Source organism: Gossypium hirsutum, chromosome A10 (genome assembly GCF_007990345.1).
Source record: "Gossypium hirsutum isolate 1008001.06 chromosome A10, Gossypium_hirsutum_v2.1, whole genome shotgun sequence".
NCBI lineage: Eukaryota > Viridiplantae > Streptophyta > Magnoliopsida > Malvales > Malvaceae > Gossypium > Gossypium hirsutum.
The window spans coordinates 8,425,864-8,432,425 of NC_053433.1; the positions used below are offsets into that span (position 1 = coordinate 8,425,864).

General features: G+C 38.5%; 1 non-coding gene across 1 annotated transcript; it reads right to left on the bottom strand.

Moving 5' to 3' along the window:
* Window positions 1-300: 300 nt before the first annotated feature.
* Window positions 301-407, bottom strand: LOC121208992 (small nucleolar RNA R71). Its single transcript, XR_005904110.1, has one exon. It is a non-coding gene; the product is annotated as a small nucleolar RNA R71 (small nucleolar RNA).
* Between the last annotated feature and the right edge of the window lie 6,155 nt (window positions 408-6,562).

Genomic DNA, 6,562 nt, shown 5'->3' on the forward strand with positions numbered 1-6,562 from the left:
TATAAATTAAAAATTTCTATAGATCGAGTCAAGTGAATAAATCGTCTAGTTTAGAGTCAAATAACAATTGAAATCTAGGTGGATTCTTCTTTGGGTATTGTCTAAATCAATCAGTTTTCCCAAAAGTATTTACCTAATTTACTTCATGTGCATTCTTAGTTGAGTGAATTAGTTTAGTTAAAAAAACACCCTTAAATTCTTAAACAGTGGTTGAACTCGTTACCACGAGGGTCAATCACCACTTAGGAACAAATGACCGAAAAATTTTTACTTAAATAATTTTCGCCGACTAAAACGGCTAAATTAAGGAATGATATTTCTTCTTTTGTGCAGATGGATTTAGAAACACTCTACGATGCATGGGAGAGATACAAGGATCTATTGAGAAGATACCTTCACCATGGGTTACCTTTATGGTTACAGGTTTAGACGTTTTACAACGGTGCGAACCCCTCAACAATGCAACTTATCGACGCAGCCGCTGGTGGAACTTTAAACAATAAAACACCTGAAGAGGCTTATGGATTTATTAAAAAGATGTCACAGAATAACTATCAATGGCAAGTCATGAGAACAAAGCCGACAAAAGCAGTCAGTATTTTCAACCTCGATGCGGTCACTATGCTATCAAACCAGGTAGAACTTTTAAATAAAAAGATTTATGGTTTATATAGTTCTACTCAGGTACATCCAGTGATGAGGTGTGATTCAAATGGAGGAATGCACAACCCAGATTATCCACCCTTCAACCCTGGCACCGAGGAGGAACAAGTCCACTATATGGGTAATAACTCTAGACCTCAAAATAACCCATATAGTAACACTTATAATGCAGGTTGGAGGAACCATCCCAATTTCTCGTGGGGTGGTCAAGGAAATCAAAGGCCACAATATCATCTGGGTTTTCAATAACCACCTTACCAGCAAGAAAAGAAACTGAACCTTGAGGAGATGCTAGCGAAATTTATAGCGGTATCTAAAACACATTTCCAAAACATCGAGACAGCTCTTAAAAATCAGCACGCATCAAATCAAGGGCTCGAGAATCAAATAGGCTAGTTGGTAAAGATGATTTTTGAACAACCACAAGGTAGTTTGCCGAGTAATACCAAATCTAACCCAAGGGAACAGTTTAACGTGATTACCGTTCGTGATGAGGAATGGTTAGTTGAACCAGAACCAGAACCGAGGCAAGGAATTGTGGTAAGTAAAGGTAAAAGTGAGATGAACCACAGTGAGCAAAAAACAGTAAGGAGAGAATATAAACCTCGTGTGCCATACCCTAGTGCGACAAGGAAAGACCACACGGACGAACAATTTGGTAAATTCCTTAAATTATTAAAGAAATTACATATTAACTTACCGTTTATTGAAGCTCTTTCACAGCTGCCGAATGCAGTTAAATTTTTAAAGGAGCTTTTAGCAAATAAACGGAAATTGGATGAGGCGTCGCATGTGGTGTTAAGCACCGTTTGCTCAACCATTATACATAATAAGTTACCCAACAAATTGAAAGATCCAGGGAGTTTTACGATTCCTTGTTTAATTGGTAGTTTAGATGTTAACAATGCATTGGCTGATTTAGGGGCAAGCATTAATGTCATGCCCTATAAAATGTTTAAACAACTAGGTCTTGGGAAACCCAAAAAACTAGGATGAGCATTCAGTTAGCAGATAAAACCATTAGATTTCCTAGAGGTATCATTGAAGACGTACTTGTCAAAATCGATAAATTTATATTCCCAATTGATTTTGTTTTTCTAGACATGGAAGAGGATAGTGACGTGCCTTCGATTTTAGGACGACCCTTTTTAGCAACTGCTAGAACTATTATTGATGTTGGTACAGGTGAACTCACACTTCGTATGGGTGATGAAACAATCTCTCTTCAAGCTCGTAATTCGAGTAACATATCAAATATTGAGGGTGGTTGTATAAATTATGCTACTAATACTGATCATGTGGTGCAACCTTCTTTACAGGAAACACGTTCGAAGAGCATACATGAGCCATGTTCAAGTAACAACAAAGGACCCATCTATTAAGAATAAAGGCTACAGATCGAGGAACTAGATGAATGGCGGACACAGAAATTGAGAACACATGATAAACTAAAACCACGCCATGACGGACTCAATGTTTTATCAAATCAACTTAAGGTTGGAGAAAAAGTACTATTAGATGCAGTAGACCCTCGTATTACCACTTCTGAACCTAATGGAGCAATCCCTTTCACGGTACTTAACATTTTCCCATACGGTACAGTCGAGGTAACTCATTCAAAATTCGACACTTTTAAGGTAAATAGGTCTCGTCTAAAACCTTATTTTGATAAGATTGATAGCAGGAATGAGGAATGTCAACTCCTTGAACCACCATGACTATGCGAATTCGAGGTAAGTCGAGCTTAGACTATAAATAAGCGCTTCTCGAGAGGCAACCCGAGCACTAACGGTGTTGATTTCTTTAAATTTTAGTTTTTAACATCTAAATCATTAACTGAGTCCTTGAACACAGGTTTTCCAAATCCACACGGCTAGGTACACGGGCGTGCCTTAGGCCGTGCTCATATCAAGGAAGGGGACACGGTCCTGCGATACGACCGTGTGAAAATAGAGAAAATTTTTTCCAAAACACTGGATTTGATACGTTGCCACGGCTGTGTGACATAGATGTGGGCAATCCTGCCAAATCAACACGGGCGTGCAACACGCCTGTGTCTATAAGCCGTGGTAGAAACTGAGAAATTAATATGGACGTGCGGCACACTCGTGCCCACCACCCGTGGTCGAAATTGTCAAAATAACACGGGCGTGGGAGAAGCGAACGAAGCAGGGCACGGCTAACACGCCTAAAGAACACAGGCGTGGGCCAAATTTTAGACGTGCCCAAATTTAAAAACCACGAAACAAAAGGGCTAAAATAAGGGCACACGGGCGTGCCCTACGTCTGTGTGCCCCAATATCTATATAAACCTACACTATTCATCATCCCCTTCCCCAATACCCTAACCCTAGCCACCACTCCCATCGCTGCCGTCGCCATCTAAGCTCCGACCAGCACCTAAAATCCACCAATTCTCCTCCCTTTCCTTCCATAACGCATCAAAATATTCTCTCTTGTCCTCCTTTCCTTGCACATTCCTTTATTTTTCTCTCTTTCTCCACACTACAAACCCCCATCATCGCACTGTCGCTCTTCCAGCCACTGGTCCTCCAGTAACGATTTTCTCTTCTCTTTTACTTTTTTTTGAAGCTTACTATCATGATGATCTTAATTTTACTCTATTACTTACATTTTGCTATTAATTGCTTATCATATCATCCTCATTCTTAGAATCTATTTCACATATTTTGTACCATTTTCTTACCATTAGTAGCTACTTTCATCTATTTCGTGTTAAATTTAGTAATGCTATTACTATGCCATTTGCCATAAAATTTATGTCGTCAAGTTCGATTGCTTTTGGTTGAGTCTTGTTAGTGTAATTAGTTTTTGGTTGAATTTGTTAGTTTAATTATATTCGTGGTTAATTCCTTTTTAAATTTGTTAGCATATGTTATTTTCTCCGTTCATTAAGACATAATACCTGTTCTTCTTGCAGGTATTCCATGTCAAACCCACATGGTAAGAAAACCTCCGTCCCCGCTTAAAAAAAATGGAAAGGACCCGAAGCCATATCAGCAAGCGCATCTGCCAAAGTGCGCCACCCTTTCCTACAATTTCTCTTGGGACTCCAAGAGGAAATTTTTCAGATATTGCGTGCGAGACCCATCAGCGCAGAGTGATGTATTGATTGGACCGCTCTAGAACAGATTCAAATTGCAGATGCAGTGCGGGCTCTCCTTAATACTGACCCATGGAGGCTCTTATTCGAGATCGTCGAGCCGACATACCTCGAGCTCACACTAGAACTTTGTTCAACCTTCTACTTTTAAACTGTTATGACAGAGTTCGATGATCCTAGAAGGGTCCAGTTCCGTCTCGGTGGTTTAGTTCACCAGTTGAGAGTGCCTGAGTTCGGTGTCGCATTAGGACTATATACGGAGAAGTTCATGGACGACGACGACTTCGACAGTCTCCACCGCCACATCCACTATTCTCCTTCAAATTACTGGAACGCCCTAGTCCCTGCTTCTGCCACTTATGACATTAGCCGCTCGAAGGCATCGAATCTCTCCCCATCACTAATATACTTACAAGTCATCCTAGCCCATACCCTGACAGGACGGCGAGAGAGTACCGGCGTCGTCAACACTAACGACGCCTATTTTTTATGGAGCATGGCGTATGGGCACATATTCGACCTCGCTTATTTTATCGTCCTCGCCATTCACCATCAGCCAGAGCGACATAGGAAGGGAGTCCTTTCCATTGGCTCTTATGTGACTCGCCTGGTGCGGTACTTCGGTCTCCTCAACACGGTGGCACAATCATCCTGCTTCACCCTCATCGGTCAGATGTCCCCACAGGGTATCTCGAGTATGCTCCATTTGAGGATGATCAAGCGACTACGTGGATTTAATCCTCCTCAGTACCGCTCGTCCAGTCAGCCGAGCAGGAGGACCTAGAGGACATTACTGAGGATGTCCCTCCACCTCATGAGGATCCATCATCTCAGCCACCACCTATTCATCGTCCAGTTCATGCGGCTACTTCACTGTCTGACATCTCTGAGCGTCTCACTCGATTCGAGCAGCAATGTTTTCAACTCTTTGATCACATTGATGCAACCTTACATCAAATTTTTCAGCACCTTCACATCTCATCGCTACCCCCACCTCGCGAACCATCTGGCGATGAGGATTTTTGAAGAATTTTATTTATTGCTTTACTTTTATCTTTATTTATCTTTTTTAAATTACTTTTTTTATTTTATTTCTCTTTAATACTATTTTTAATTTATCTTTAGGCTTTACAATTTATATTAAGCAATTTATGTTTTCGGTCATTTCTTAACGAGTTATCATGCTACTTTATATTTCCTAAAGCGTTATTAATTCTATCACAGTTATGAAGAGCTCTACATCTCACTATTACTTAGGAATTTGCAACTCTATTGGAAAAGGTCCTCTACGATTGCCATGTTCTACTCAACCACGACCATAGCTACCACCACTTATAATATTTTTTTTGCACAACACTTGTGGGCTAACAACCTCTACCACCACCGGAGTATCCTTATGCAATCTCACCCTTGTCTTAGCCAATTACTTTCCATGACTTCAATTCAAGGATTCCATTTAACATTCAGGAAGTTTCATTTTTCTCCCTATTTTATGATCTTATATCTATATTTTTCAGTAAATCTATCTTTGTACATTGAGGATAATGTACATATTAAGTGTGGGGGGTTATTTATATCATTATCAGGAAAAATCCCTGAATTTTGTATTATTCTTACGTGACTCACTCATATCACTATTAGAATAAATTTTGATTAATTTATGATTTTTATTGATATGTCTTGAATTAAAACATAGGCATTTATGCATTGATTGTTTAAACTTTAAGGAATTAAAGAATCAAGCATGATAAGTTGATTTTTGAGAATTAAAAATTGCTATGTTATTTCCCCAAGTTTAGGTATTATCTTGAAGTCGAAATTCACAAGATTAACATAAAAAAGTCATAATTTTTGTGAGATCTTGAGCCTTTAAAGCATATATTATTCCTTTCATACTTACTTTTATTGTTGCTATGAGTGCGTCAATATTGATTTGTTATTCTAGAACTTGCTTCGATTATGCATGTCAAAACCAAACCAATCCAATGATTTGATATATCGAGATGATAAAGGCACTTAGGTTTAACCCACTCACTCCATAAAAGTCTACCTTCATAATTAACCCTTAGTGAACTCCCTTGAGCCTAACAAGCCATTCATTGATTTACCCTCAATATTAACCCTTAACCCATTATTGTTGAAATCCCCTGAATTAATTTGATCCCTATTTTTGTCGAGATTTGATTTGAATAAATTGCTTAGCTATGTTTTATTTTTGATAGTTAGCAAAGCTCTATATTACTTGATTTGTTCTTAAAAAAATGAAGTTGCTGAAATTGAGATTTGTCGTCTAGCATATTACGAAATTATGTAATGCTTGGATTAAAACGATGTTATCTATGAAGAAAAGCTCAATTCTAGGATCATCTAATTAGGATTGTAATTTGTCAGTTTTAGTATTTTTCTAGTTAGGTAAATTTTCAATTCAACCTCGACTCTAATTTTCTCTTTCAGCTTGTGACCACACCCCCTAACCAAAGCCATATTACAACCCTCTAAAGACCTTTTGATTGATGTATCATCTCAATATATAGTGGTAGATATTTGATTTTCACACAAGCCTATGGTAATAATTTTTCATATTGACTGATGAGTGCTAAATTTGTTGTCCTTAAACACCTTGAGTGATTTGAGTGAACTTTTAGTGAGGATGTTGAATTCTGTTATATTTTGAATCAAATGTGATTACTTAGATGAGGGGAGACACCTATGTTTTCGTGATAAAATGCCCAACTTGGAATGTTTGAAACTTTAATGTTCTTCTAGTTGAATTCT